This window comes from Lepisosteus oculatus, chromosome 5 (genome assembly GCF_040954835.1).
Source record: "Lepisosteus oculatus isolate fLepOcu1 chromosome 5, fLepOcu1.hap2, whole genome shotgun sequence".
NCBI lineage: Eukaryota > Metazoa > Chordata > Actinopteri > Semionotiformes > Lepisosteidae > Lepisosteus > Lepisosteus oculatus.
In genome coordinates this window covers 39,445,299-39,460,194 of record NC_090700.1, presented here as the reverse complement: position 1 = coordinate 39,460,194, position 14,896 = coordinate 39,445,299, and the positions used below count along the sequence as shown (strand labels likewise).

General features: G+C 48.3%; 1 protein-coding gene across 5 annotated transcripts in view; it reads right to left on the bottom strand.

Moving 5' to 3' along the window:
* srgap2 (SLIT-ROBO Rho GTPase activating protein 2) overlaps positions 1–14,896 on the bottom strand; it is a 98,417-nt gene that overhangs the window by 60,398 nt on the left and 23,123 nt on the right. The window contains exon 1 of one of the 5 annotated variants that reach the window (XM_069190385.1): positions 12,295–12,613. The exons of the other annotated variants lie outside the window; for them this stretch is intronic. The gene's annotated coding sequence lies outside the window, so the exon portion shown is untranslated. Of the gene's footprint in view, positions 1–12,294; positions 12,614–14,896 lie in introns of those variants that run through there. 5 annotated transcript variants of the gene reach the window in all.

Sequence of the window (14,896 nt, the reverse complement as noted above, 5' to 3'; positions counted from 1 at the left end):
GAGCAACGAGAAAGAATCGTAAGCAGAAACCATTCTCGCATTCTTCCTCACTCCATTATTCCCCCCCACCACCTTAATCATCAGAAATGTGGCATTTTAACAGCTGGATGAAATATGAAACCATGAGGTCATTTCACTGTGGAGAGAATGTGGTCGGGCTGGGGTGAGGGAAGCTCAGAGTGTGCTCTAACAAATTCATCTGGCATGTGACGAAATACAAACCCGCTTTTTTGTGATTGCTGATGGGCATCCTCCCCCCCCACACACACAAACAGCCATGGCACTCTGCAGCCGGGAAACCTAAAGGACCATTTGGGGTCAGTTTCAGAAACGTTTTGACTAGTCTGTCGTCTAGATTACTTTTTCAGATCTCGGTTAAGATAATGTGGTTACAATCCCTTGCTCGAAATGAATCATGGCTTTCATTCGGGCCTTCCCTCTTTCAGTGGAAATAAATATACACCTTTACAGTACCGTCGTCGCACTTCCTCTCCGCTCGAGTACCCTGGAACTCTGCAGTTTAAATCCACTTTAGAAACGGCTCACGCTTGCTAATCTGCTTTCCCTCAACTGCAGGGGCTGAAGGAGAGCAGGTGTCCTAGCAGTCATAGTGACCTTGCCCCAGGGCTTGGGGGCTGAAGGACTTGCACCGCGGCCTTGAGATTGGTAGGAGAGGCGAAGGGAGGGGTCACCATCCTTACCCCCCACCTCAAAAAGCCCGGGGGCCAACACCATTTACCATTACCTGTAAAGCGCTTTGAGTGGAGTGTCCAGAAAAGCGCTATATAAGTGTAAACAATAATTATTATTACCATTTGGCACACAGGCCAAATGAGGTCACCGCCCTTAAACAAGCCTTCACCAGACCAGTGCAAGGAACCACGCTCCCGGACATGGCTCTCCACTCTGGAGGAGGTACTGGGGGGGCGGGGGGCAGTTCTCTGCCTTCAAAGACATATCCCGGCAACCGAGCAGTTAGAGGTTTAGCACTTTTTACTGCTGAAGGCAGATAAGGTCATCATCTCCCGGATGGGTGCTGCACATTGGTGGTGGTGGAGGGGAGTCTGCATTGTATGCAAAGAGGTTTGAGTGGAGAGTCCAGAAAATTGCTACTGTATGTGAATGCCAAGGAATTATTATTATTTTTCAATCTCTTGTCTAAAATAAAGGGATCAAGATATAAGATAAACCTTAAAGCTAAAACCAAAAATCACGCAATCTACTATACATCTGCCACATCTCCCCGTTCAGCAATTTTCAAACTTGATTTTTCTTTTAAGCCGAACTCAAAGCCACCCCATCCCCCCGGCAAAGACTATCCGACACAAGAAACTCTCCGACATGGTTTTATTGGGAGTAGAAAGTGAGTCCCGACGGCTCCCGGGAGCTCGAGATGGAAATATCATCTGGAGTTTGACGAGACGACTTACTGTGCTGCCCAAGGGAACAGCTTCAAGAGCTGGATGCAGCCTCAATCACAGAGAATTAATGGCTTTTTCGACCTCCTTTCAGCGGCTCTACGACTCGGTACACTACCAGTTCCCTCGCAGTAAATCGTGCCGGAGCCAAGCGGGTAATTTATACATCCCATCCAGTCTCTCATCTCTAGCCCGACAGCACACCCACTACGCCCAGTGGCCCAGGCATCCACCTTACCCTGGGCTCCCACCTCGCCCAGCGGCCCGGGCGCCCCCGATCATCCGAGAACCCAAGCAACTTGTTTTAAAATGCAAGCCTGGTTAACGAGAAGCAGTCAAAGGGATCATGAAAATGATCTGGAGCAAAGTAATAATTAACTACAAGATGGGCTTTTCTTTGCTGCAGGGAACAGTCAACAAGAGCGAAAGACTGCAAATTTAGGATGTGTGCAAGGCACCAGAAGTTAAACAGCTTTATTATGGTGATTTGTTTGTCTGACAGGCCATTAACTTTAGCTACTCGGGGCGCTGTGCCTTGTTCAAAAGTACAATTGCTGTGTCCTGTCCAATACTTGAGCCCACAGCCCTGAACTTTCAAGTCGAGAGCCCCTCGACTTGAAGCAAAGAAAGGATAATACATGATTCAATTTGCTCAGCACATAGAAAATGACTGCACTCTCTGTCGGTCTCTCTAGTCTACCGGGCGCTGTAGCTCCCTTCAAAGGAATGCAGGGCTGTAAAGGCTTAACAGGGAGCGAACCAGCCCTCCTACTCTCATGGCCTCCAAGTGAGTACAGGAGGGTTGCGAAACTCAGAGTGCGCATAGCATCGGCAACTTGGCAGACGCACACACAGCTCAGCTGCAGCGCCACGAGGGTCCTGTGTACCTTCTGGAAACCCACAGGTATTTTACTCAGAATGTCTCAAGCCAGGAAGCCCACCTGAGATGTTTTAAAGCGATAGCAGTTGCACCAAAGCCCTTCTGTGTGGATTCCCGTCTCGGCTAACAATACTCCACATACAGTCATTCAAGCTGTACTGTATGGGATGCAAGATGTAGTCATCCATCCATTTTCTAATCATCTCTTCCAGTTCAGGGTTGGAGGGGAGCCTGAAGCTGTCCCCACACGCAATGAGAGAACGCTCAGATGTACTCCGCCATTTGTTGCTGGTTCTTGGTGAAGGGAAGACTATGAGGGGGATATCTGAGCTCCAACAGGACAAAATTGTAGGGAGGAGGTTTTCTGTGGATCACCAATTTGCTCAGCAGGGCAAATAATAATAATAATAATAATAATAATAATAATAATAATAATAATAATAATAATAATAATAATAAACTATTTTATATAGCGCCTTTAAAGGTGGCTTCTCAAAGCACTTTACAGGATGACAATAACAATAAATAAGAAGACTACAACAATAAATAAGATTTCACAAGATAGGACACAATTATAATTACAACAATACAACAATAACAATAGAGGAGACCGTGGAAGGTGGTACTAAGACGAGCAGAGGGGTGAAGAATGGAACCAGTTAAGTAAAGGCTTTTCTGAAGAAGAGGGTTTTGAGTCTGGATTTGAAGGAGTTTAGAGAAGGTGACTCTCTCATATCCTTGGGCAAAGAGTTCCAGACCTTGGGGGCAGAGCAGGAGAAGGCCCTGTCGCCCATACAATGTAGACGGGCTTGGGGGGACAGTAAGGAGGGCAGAATTTGAACAGCGGAGGTTGCAAGGTGGGGAGTAGGGCGATAAAACTTCAGACAGGTATTGAGGTGCCAAGCCATGTAAAGCCTTATAGGTGAGCAAATTGCCCCGGTGAGGCAGTGTGTCAGGTAAGCTTTATCATGAGTCAGGGAGGGTGTGAGGATGCTGTATGGAAAGCCGGAGAGGACCATAAAGGAAGGAATGCGAACCATAACATATGAGTGCCTTAAGGAAGACAGCAGGAATGCTACATACAGGACCATACACCTACATGTACTTGTCAGGTGTGCACAGGATCCACAATTCTCACTTCGGCAGTTCCATCTATCCACTTTGGTCAACCCCTGGTGGCCTAATTCATTTCTTTTCCAAAGCTGAGGTTAGAAATGGCAGAATCTAAAAAGATCAAGGAGATGGGAGAGCATCAGTTGTTTTTTTTTATGAAAAGGGCTTCAGCAAGCTGCATCTAGACAAAGAAGACACAAGAGGCACGATGACTCTGCTGAGCGGACTCAACGTGTCCACACCGAGATTTATATGATTTATATGCTCGGGCGACACTGTGTTTGCCGAAAAAGCTGTTTGAATTTGCATTTGCCTGGCGCCCTCTGTTGTAGCTTATGGTGGCCCGAATGTTCAGTTCGGCTCGGAGTTCTATGGATTCTGCTGCCCTGTGGGCCATCCAGCTGTGCTTTCGGTAGTGCAGGGCTGGAGACAGTGTTAAAGAGGCCGGCCTGGTGCAACAGGCGCGCACAGTGCACCTGGAGCGCGCAGAGGCATGCCTCACCTCCGACAGGCCCTCTCGTGGTCACATGTGTGGCTCAGGTTTCCTCGGGGTGGGGACTGGGGGGCGGACTCGGCCCAGAAAGACGGGAGCCGTGTTTTCTGCCATCCGAGGGGCAACAGCTGAATGTGATTAAGAGCCCAGCGTTTCTGCCCAAGAAGCAGGAGTGCTGCGGCCCAGCAGGAAAGAGGAATGCGGAGCGAGGGGTTTATCTTTTCCTGACTTTTCCTCGGCTTCCTTTCCACACACAGCCTTTCCTTCGGATACTGTTTAAATCGGTTTGTGAGGCTCACATTAATATCTGGGGGGCCAGATTTCAGCAACCAAGCGACTGTCCATCCTGCTTTATTCAGGATGCTTTACTCTCCATGCCAGTTAAGGGCCTGTTTTATGACGCTGCCTTGGCTCCCAGACAGCCCTGCAACTATCACTGTTTAAACAAGAGTTTATGTACACATACATGCCTTAACAAAAGGAGCAATCATCGACCTTGTGTAACTACACATTGCAATCTGAGTGTCAGATACCTTAATCTACCGTTCTTTAAACTACTGTAATACAGACGTGTTAAACAAGAGCTTAAGAGACGTAATCCCTGGAATGACAACCAAAAGACTGCACTGGATTTGCAGAACATCTGGGAATTGAACTATTTTTAGATGTGTAATTTTCAGATGATGTTACGTAACTTTTCAGGGAGAAGATCTTTTAACCATCTTTAGGAAATTTCACTCGGAAACTTCCAGGACACTTCTGTCCCCGAATGTTACATACCGTATGGAACTGATATTATCAAATGCTGTGTCATATTTAAGAAGACTTTCTGTCCAAAATTCTAGCATAATTTCCCCTCTCCAACCCCAGAAGCAAATCTGGAATTGTTGTTCCTCTCTGAAACGGCAACACACCAATAAGGGAACCACCAAAGGGGTTGTGGGCTGTTTAATCAGGAAGGACGTAGTGGGCTGCTGGCGACAAAGCAACCTGGATATAAAACAGACTTTTTACTGGCTCCCAACAGGAAGATGTGTGAGCTACAGGGATGTGCTATGTGACCCCCAAGAGGACAATGCCCCCGTCTGATCAGGTTAGAGAACTGCGGTGATCTTGCTGCTCTCACAGCGGGGCGGTAGAGAGAGGAATGAGACAGGAATGTGTTGGGTGGTGACAGGAGGACAGCAGAGAAAAGGCGGGAAAATCTGGAAAAGAAACCCAGTCAGGGAAAAGGCTCTCCTTTTCACAGGAGTCCGTCTTAATTCTCTCCCGCTGGCAAGTGCAAACCGCAGTTCTGCATTTCCCCATCATCGCAGGTTCTCCTACAAGTGCCATCGGGTCCCGAATGCCAAGTCAAGGTACCACCCGCTTCAAAGAAGCGAGAGAACTCCCCGAGGCTTGTTCTGTACTGTTCACCCTCTCCCAGAACTACCTGCAAGGGAGCCTCCTCACACGCTCTGCAGTGAGCACCAGTCTCCAGAAAAACACCTCCACTGTGATCAGGTTAGCTTGTGTTTCGGATGACTCGAACCCTGAAGGAACCTCAGTGTCTCAGGTACACAAGCCGCTACGTCCAACAGCAGAGTGACAGGAGATTCCAGATGGGGGAGAAAGGAGGAAAAGTTACTCCGATTATCCCAAGTCGCCAATGCAAGCCTGTCATGTGCACCGGGAAGCCCCTCCGGGTCTGAGGGCTCTCCCGTCGGGCAAGACTGACAACAGATCGAACCCTTTTCCCCCCACGAGCGGACTCCTCCTTCAGCCCTCACCAAGCCCTCGGGGACACAGCTTCCCTCCCATCCATCGATCCGTGAATTGTGAGTCGGAGCCAACAGCCTCCAGCTCCGAGCAACCGACATCGCCCCTCGACGGTCTGTCGAAACAGACTGAAAACCTGATGTTTCTTTTAGTTCAGGAATAAAAACTTCCAAGTCTTAAAGATTAAAGTATCTAGAGAAAACCTGCACTGCACTCGACGTCAAGAATATTTATCCAGCGTGCAATCGTTGAGCTTGACATCATAGTATTATGATCTGCACCCACCATTTGTTAAAAGGAAACAAACTTGAACTCAAAGGCTATTTGCTTGCGCCCACACATGCACCATATAACTGCACTTCTAAAACCCGAAGCTGTTATTTCTATCCTCACAGCTTCCCGAAGCAATCAAACCTGTGTTTCTGCAGTGCGCAACACACACGCGGCACGACAGCCATGGAGTGAAAGACATTAAGCATTAGAAAAAAAGTTGCAGTTTTCAAAATTGACTACAAATCTTGTCAGATATAATCCTTGAATACTCCCATATGAACACAGGGCCTTAAAACAATAATGTTTATACTGTACATGTAATGTGATCTGCTTCCCTTTATCTGGCTAGCGTGATATTTCACTTAGATAAAAACAAGCAACTTCCTGCTTTTTTCACCCACAAAGAAGGAAAATTACTACTGCAGGGCTTTTGCGAAGGAGATAGTGCTCCAAAACTGGAACTGATACCATGTTTTAAAAAAAATCATTACTGATCTGTGGGCAACAGTTTAGGCTACAAATGTTGTCAGGTGTGTTTAAGAACTGATTTGTTCTAACCAAAGTCCAACAGAGCCTCAACGCAGTTTGCTCCACTGTAAGCCGCCCTGAAGCCCCACTGTTTGAAAGACAGGTTTTGGCATGCTGGGCTCAGAACTGTGGCTTTTCACTGCAGACGGCTGGTAACACCGGCTGCACCACTGTGCTCTGCCTTTGCCTTTAAGACACTAAAAAACTAAATAATGGTTATGAGTGCAACATCTCAACGGAGTCCTTAGTTACGTGATGGAAGAACATCACTTCTCCCCCGGCAGCGTTACCTTAGGAACCGGCTGTCAGGATTAGCAGTGCCCATTTCACTCTGATGGGCACCATGTGTGGCACTTTGTGGCGGAAACTGGGTGACATACTGTTCACTGCACTACTGGCCACACCGGGCCAGTAATTGTGTCCATGATACCCTGCCCTGTTTTGGGAGAGAGAGAGCTGTCATGCAAGGTACGACACAGTCTGAACGTGGGGCTGTTAACAGGGACGTCAGGGGACTGTTCTTTGGAGGCAGCTGGTCCACAAGGAGGCAGGGTCCTGGGACAGAGAGACCGCTCTACAGGGTCTCCTGCAATGTGGCAAAATAATAAAAGACGAAACCTGGAGACTCCTCCTACAGACAACATATTTATATCCCAGTGCAGACAGCAGGGTGTGGTTTATAAAAGTCAATATAACTGCACAGAAATGAGCAAAAAAAATCTTCAGCCAATCAGGATCACAGAACCAGCCAGCCCGACAAGCGAAGCCCAGTCATGACCCCCAGACGGCAGGCGAGCCTGAGAAATCTCAGGCGCTGTCTGACAGGGGGGCTGCGCTGCATGGTCTCCCAACGCAGCTCAATGGCATTGGTGTGGCGTACTGTCCAGAACCACAGCTTTCAGGCCCAGCACCCGGTGAGCTCCACTGCCCACCACCACAGTCCTTGGGCTCTGAGCACGTCAGGCCGGCCTGAGAGCCTGCAAGCGTGAGGCTCGCAGGACAGAAAACATGTGGGACTGATGAAGGAGCGCGCGCGCCACGGCGCTGGGGAAGTGCATGCTGGGAGTCTCACATCTGGAAACAACATCAGCTGTGTGCAGTGTGCAGTGATACAGCTGGGCTGCCAGGGCACAGAAAAGAGACAAAAAGCCAAGAGCTGCCATCAGGGATCTGAAGACTCCTGACTGAGAACCTCATCCCCACTGTACACAACAGCCAACAGGACCTTCAGGGGGCGAGGAGGAGAAAAGGCACTAATGCATGATTTTCTCTTTCTTTTATTTCACATTCTACACTCCCTTCAAAATCCAGATTCCTTAAAGCAATTTACATGCAGTCTCTAACACTGAGCCCCGTTAAGAACATCACACCCATACAGGAGCATACATTGTGCTCATGCTGTTTAGAGAACACTCTCGTTTTCAAGAACGAGCTCTGGGGGTGCTGCCACTGCAGGTTCAAGCTGAGAGACAAGGGCGAGTTTTCTCAGATCCTCCTTTTGCAACAGGGTAGGCAGACAGGGGCTGGGTCTGTGCAAGTATCTGTCCCTTGGGCGGTGGCCAATGCACAGCAGCAGAACCGCAGGGAGCCTGGAGCAAAGCAATGCCTTAATATTTCCGCATAGCCACGACAACCTGCCCCTTGGCTGAAGCTACACTCCTCCAAATTCAGGCCTTGAAAACGACGCAAGTGACTCTTCCTGCACCACATTCTAGATGCCAGATGCCAGTGCTGGCAGGGTCACTCGTGGTCCTGGAGGGAAGTTTTGTCCCCTGGGTTCAGCCTACACTGGGCTCTTATTGACTGGACTGGCATCTCTGAACTGTTTTTGTGACCACCAGGTCTGCACTTCACTGAGGATCCCATTTGTTTCATTTGACTTGGACAACCTGATACATTTAATAAACTAAGGCAAAGGCCAGTGCAGTAGATTCCTCAATTTGTTTTTTGCTGCAGCTGCATCATCTAGTAAAATCAGATATAGTGAAGTTATTGAGTCCTTGGCAGTAAGTCATAAACACCCGCCTGCTTAAAACTGTCGTTTTTTATATTTATAAGCAAACTGCTGCATACGGCAAAGAAACAAGGAGAGCCAGGACACTGTGAGGTAATTTTTTAACAAGCGCGATTACTGCATCTTCTCTGGAGAAGAGAGGGAAGAAAAAATTCATTAATCAAATTGAGGGACAAAAAAAACGGAGAGACCATAAACCATCTTAAATGAGTGTTTCGTGTTCAGATTACATTATGCAGCTTCTTGACTGAACGGGCTCGGCAGCTGATCAATAAAAACATGATTGAGTCACTAGTCTGGACTGCGGCCACAGCTGTGCGGCACCAAGCACCTCGATACCATCGCTCTGCGCAAAATGACTGAGCACAGTAGCCAAACCTTTGCGAAATTCCTTTTTGGTGGTACTTAAAAAATCAAAGCAGAACATCAGCACAATAACTGAACAGTCTAAAACGGTAAAACCAGATCACAAAGCAAAAACAAGGTCGTGTATCCATAATCCTGTACGCGAGTATCCTGTATCCTGTATAGGCAAACAGCAATGAGATAGGCCTTTAAGGACAAGGGTAAACAATGACAGTGTCTTGGAAATTTAAACAACCTAACTGGAAGAAATTATTCTCTAGAGAGGATGAAAATAACAGTTAAAAACATCGTAATGATCTCAGTTAAACCCATCTGATCTGGAAGAGCCAGTGGTGTGACTTTCAAGTGTCGGCTTGCAGCTACGATTCCTGTGGCCCCGCACAAGCTACAACCAGCACAAGCGATGAAACCCCCCATAATGGTTCATGCCAGCGAGTGCCGACGAAAGTGGTTTCCGAGGTGCTTTTCCGTTCTGCGATTTAGGGCCTTTTTCCCCACTCAGCACCCCTGCAATGGCCCAGGAGAACTGAACCTCTTTCATTGTTAGTTCTCCATTTGTGCCAATCTGTGCTGTTGAAAGTAACATTTGTACTGCTTTCTTTCCCGAGATATATCGCGCCTTCTTTTGCGGGGGAATGACATCACATCGCTTCACGTGGCTCCACACACTGTGGGGGAGGACTCCTTCGACACCCCCACCTTCCAGCCAGTGACAGGCGACGGGGTCAGTCTGATAGGAGGGCCAGTGTGTCCCTCACCTATGGGGGGCGCTGCGTCTCTGAAGGGAGAGACAGCCCTCGGCCACTAATCCCACACTACACTCAGCGGTGCTCAGCCAAGTGGAACATGGCCCAAACTTGAACTCGGGTTAATCAAGCTCACCTTGCAGTCAGGCAAGCACCTTTATCTATTAAGCCCCTCAGCAGGCCAATTTAATCTCCATTTCAATATCCACACTGCAGAGATCTGCACCGAGGAGCGCAATCGTCCAAAAACATTCCGTTTCCAGGCAATAAATAAACAGCAATGAGACGGGCCTTTAAGGTCAAGGTAAAACAATGACAGCGCCTTGGAAATTCAAACAATCTAACTGGAAGAAATTATTCTCCGCATCGAGCTCATAAATTTCAGAACTGCAGAGCTCCTGACAAGGCTGAGCTTGCACATTTACTGCAACCAAGAGGTTCCTAAGAGCTGGACAGAGAGGGCTTCCTGACGAGATTTATATTATGGAGTAAAATCTGTTCAGGAGAACACGGCAGTGGTCCTGCCCAAAGTCCCGAGGGCCTGCTGCTTAAAACACTAAGATTAAGTTTACCGGTAATAACATATCCTGACTATTGACATAAACAGGCTGTAATCCAAAGTGATGGACACACATACCCAATGACACAGCAGAGCCTTCTCCTAGTGCTCAGTCACACTACAGCAGTGCCACGCCCGGGATTTCTACCCATGAACAGTTCAAGTCCACAGCCCTGTCCTCCTCAACTCTCTACCCTCTACTGCCTCCAAAACACACTTTCCCCTCGTTGCAGTTTCAAGGGGATACACAGAGCAGCAGGACTTTCTGGAGTCTATACCCCCTGATCAAGGAAAAGATAACCTTCATCTGAAATAGTCACTAATTCAATCACCTTAATTACCAGCACCCTCTATCAATCAGCTAATCCACTTGGAGTTTTTACTGCTGCTCTTAACAGCTAACACACCTCAAAAAAACTCCACTTAGCAGACACCCTTATCCAGGGTGATTCACAGCTGCAAACAATCAGCTCAGTGACAGAATGGACAAAATAGACGTCATCATAAAGCAAAGAACACATTAAATCATAATGTTCTACAGTTTAATAAGCACACATCAGGAAATAGATAGATAATAATAATTATAATTAATAATAATAATTGCTTACACTTATATAGCGCTTTTCTGGACACTCCACTCAAAGCGCTTTACAGGTAATGGGGACTCCCCTCCACCACCACCAATGTGTAGCATCCACCTGGATGATGCGACGGCAGCCATAGTGCGCCAGAACGCTCACCACACATCAGCTATCAGTGGGGAGGAGAGCAGAGTAATTTAGCCAATTCATAGAGGGGGAGTATTAGGAGGCCATGATTGGTAAGGGCCAATTGGAAATTTGGCCAGGACACCGGGGTTACACCCCTACTCTTTTCGAGAAGCGCCCTGGGATTTTTAATGACCACAGAGAGTCAGGACCTCGGTTTTACGTCTCATCCGAAGGACGGCGCCTGTTTACAGTATAGTGTCCCCATCACTATACTGGGGCATTAGGACCCACATGGACCACAGGGTGAGCGCCCCCTGCTGGCCCCACTAACACCTCTTCCAGCAGCAACCTTAGTTTTTCCCAGGAGGTCTCCCATCCAGGTACTGACCAGGCTCACACCTGCTTAGCTTCAGTGGGTTGCCAGTTGTGAGTTGCAGGGTGATATGGCTGCTGGCACTGTGTGTAAGAGCCGGCGTACCAGAGCGGGTGACGTCACCGCCCTTCCCTGTGATTAATAATACTTTATTAATCCTGTAGGGAAATTGATGAAATAGTACAGTCTCAAATAAAGGTACCAAAACCACTGTCAGTGGCTGGAAATTAACTATGTACAGTAATGTACTGAACAGTTAAGGGCCTTTATACTACCAGACCGGAGCTTGTCCTACAAGCTCAAGTCCAGTGCAGTTACTTTAAAAAGCCAAGTTCTACACAGGTACTGAAGTTCTACAGGTAGTATCAAACACAGTGCCAGCAATTTAAAGATAAGGTTGTGCATCACCCCTGATACAGCTCCATACAGCTGCTGTGCTCTGGAAACCCAGGGGCTCACGCTGTGAGGTCAAAGCCAGAGAATACCGCCGTGCTGAGTGGCGCACGTGGAAAGCACTTGTGGAAACCACTTCCCTCTTGGGCTCCTCATGGATTTACAGTATTCCCTGCTGGAATCCTGATGGATCAATCTCACCTAATCAGTCGAGAGTCTGGGACGTAGGCCACCGTAACAGAGTCCTGCTGTGTCCAGATCAGGGGCAGGAACATCAGCGTGCAGTGCGCGTGCTCAGGAGGAGCACGGCTTTGTAGGAGTATTTCGCTTGTGCATTGTGTACATGTCTTGTAAGACACAGAGCACACTCCTCTATGATTTTTTTTAACCTGAACAGATTCCCTGCCAAATGGATGATTCCACAGATCACATCTACATTCTTATGCGCTGCTCCGCTGGGACAACCCAGGGCGGTCAGATGCAGACGCTCAGCAGAGCCCTTCCCTGCGCAAGGCCTGAAGACAGACCAGGAAAGGCTGTTCCTCAGCTCCGCTGTGCTGCAGAACTCATCCGGTAAAGAAAAGCATTTCCGCAGGCAGACAAAGTGCTCATTATAAAACCTTCACACTTCAAGCCCCAGCCCCCACCGCCTCCCGCGACACAGACAGACCTGCTTTGTGAGTTACAGAAAGCCTGGCCAATGTACTGTACAGCACGGCAGCAGCTCCGGGCTCCCAGGTCCCTGCTCACACAACCCTGAAGGAATCGTTCTGCTGTTCTTCTTTTCACTGTAAAAAACAGCACTTCACCTTGTGCATACGTCTAGAATTCTTTCCATGCACCCTTTTCCAGAGTGCCGTTTTTCTAAAACGCGTCCGTTTCCTTGCAGCAGGAATGCTAACACTTTTAATGTCAGAAATACAAAAAAAACGGATGCTACACAACAGGGTGGTTACACTTCTCTTTTCTCGAAAATAAAGAAATTGCACAGGCCTAATAATCCTGTGGTGTCTATTTTAAACAAATGATGTAATCCTTTCACAATCACAGTCATCTGGCCCTGAAAGATTTTCAAAGCAAGCGATCGAACGGCAGTCAGCACCCTTGATCTGCTGCTCACATCCTTTCCGATTGACTTTGCCCACGATAGAGGACCGAGTATTTTCACTGCCCCGATAGGCCACATTCCCACTGGAGGCCAGGGACAGGTGCTGCTTGCACTAGGGCAGTCATGAGCTGGTATCCATGACTTGAAAACAAAAATAACATTCTGCTCCTTTTCATCATCCAGAAACGGATGCAGATGTCCAACAGGCCGTCTCAACGCAGCGCATACACATGTTTCAAAACCACGGCAAGAGAACTCTTGAGCCCCAGCAAGCTGTTCCAGAGGCTCCAGAGGTCTCTTGATGGCCTACTGCTCCTCCTGCCCTCCCAATGGCAGATTCACTCGGTTTGCTGCAGCAGGCGTACAGAAACTCAGCTGCCCAGGCTCCGAGCCCGAGCCACTAACATCTTCCGCTGGGATGCGGCGATGCTCCTTGCCGGAACAGGCACCGGCCATCATGACGGAGAACTACCCCCCCCCCCAGACGCAACAGGCAGTTCTCCCAGAGCCGACCACGTGGAACCTGCCCTCCGTGGACTCCTGCTCGCCGACAGGAACGCTCCGTCGGTCCAGTTTTCCGCTCAGATGTGTCTTGATGCCTGACCCCCCCCACCAGGCTGAGGCGAGGGGCTAGATCCGCGCGCCATGGTGTGAGCCAGCGAGCTGCCGCGGCCCAGATCTTTCCGTTGTCTGTGCTGTCAACAGCTTGAGAGGAAAGCAGATTCACACCTCCTTCTTATCCACTCCAACCTCCTACGAGGCCCACAGGCATTTTGTTCTGCCCTATTTCTGAACAGGATAACATCTTGCGCCATCCAGTGCGGATTCCGTTTGTCCTCCTTAATTAAACTTCCTCCTGCCATCACGCTGGCCCATTACTGTTTTAGCTCCTCTTCCTGTCGAACCCGGAAAAGGGGTTGGACATGCAAACAGCTGTCCTACTGAGCCACCGGCTCCGAATGGGTTCTGAGGGCCTGGACTCTACAGACAGCCCCTGCCCGTCTGTGGGTGGGACCAGTCCTTCAGCATGAACTCCTGTGTCTGTGCTGTAAGTGTTGCACGCCACGCTAAATGCTGTCCCAGACCGTCACCCAGAGGAACACAAACTCTGGGCTCCTGATCCTGCGAAGCACATCTGGTCCCTTTTCGTGCAAGTTCTAGTTTATAAAAAGCTCACAATTGTGACCACAGCTGGAGGAAACATGGAGCACTGATCTACCCTCGCAGGATATTTAAGCAGGATATCTTTTTAAATGCCTTCATAAAGCCTTGTGTGCTTATACTAGTGTAGCGTCTCAGATGGTAATAGAATGAATCTAACCACCTAAATTCTACCTGTCCTATAAGGTCGTGTCAGCCTGCAAAATCTGCAGCTGGTTTTCACCATGGACTTGCGTTGTAAACGCTACTCTAAATTTTTTTTAAATAAACACCCATACAAATTAATCCTAATCCCCCTCCATCAGAACTAGCGCTGTGAGTAAATGTTTGCACTGTAAGTCGAGCAATGGGAGTCTCTTTGTAGGGTTGTGAGAGTCTAAATTAAGCTGCCCAGCCTTGCTGCTCTGACTGCTTTCAAGAAATGGCTGGATGAGATCCTGGGATCAGTTAACAACCAACTACCAAACAGGCTAGATGGGCTGAACGGCATTCTCTGGTTCCTATCCTTTTTATTGCATATCCACATGGGGAGGCGGGCTGACAGACCTGTGGATTATCTCTACGGCGACGTACGATTGTATAATTTATCAATCAACAGTAGAGCACACAATAGGAGCTTGTGTGCTCTCCCTGTGTTCGCAGGAGTTTCCTCTGGGTGCTCTGGTTTCCTCCCACAGTCCAAAGACATACGAGGTATGTTAACTGGCTTCTGGAAAAATCAGCCCTTGTGTGAGTGTTTGTCCTTGGGTGCACTGCAATGGACTAGTGACCCATCCAGGGTGCACCCGCCGCTTGCCAGGTTAGGCTTCCTGAATTGGAAGATATGCTTAGAAAATGGATGGATTATTAATAGTAATCTTAACTGTGTATAAGTTTTAATATGGTCACAATATTAGTCTTAACACAGCATGCCAATATGCATAGAGTCTCGAGTGGCAGAACACAAATCAATTCAAAGCAAGAAAACTGTCATATTCCCTTCAGGAAAATACATAACAGATCT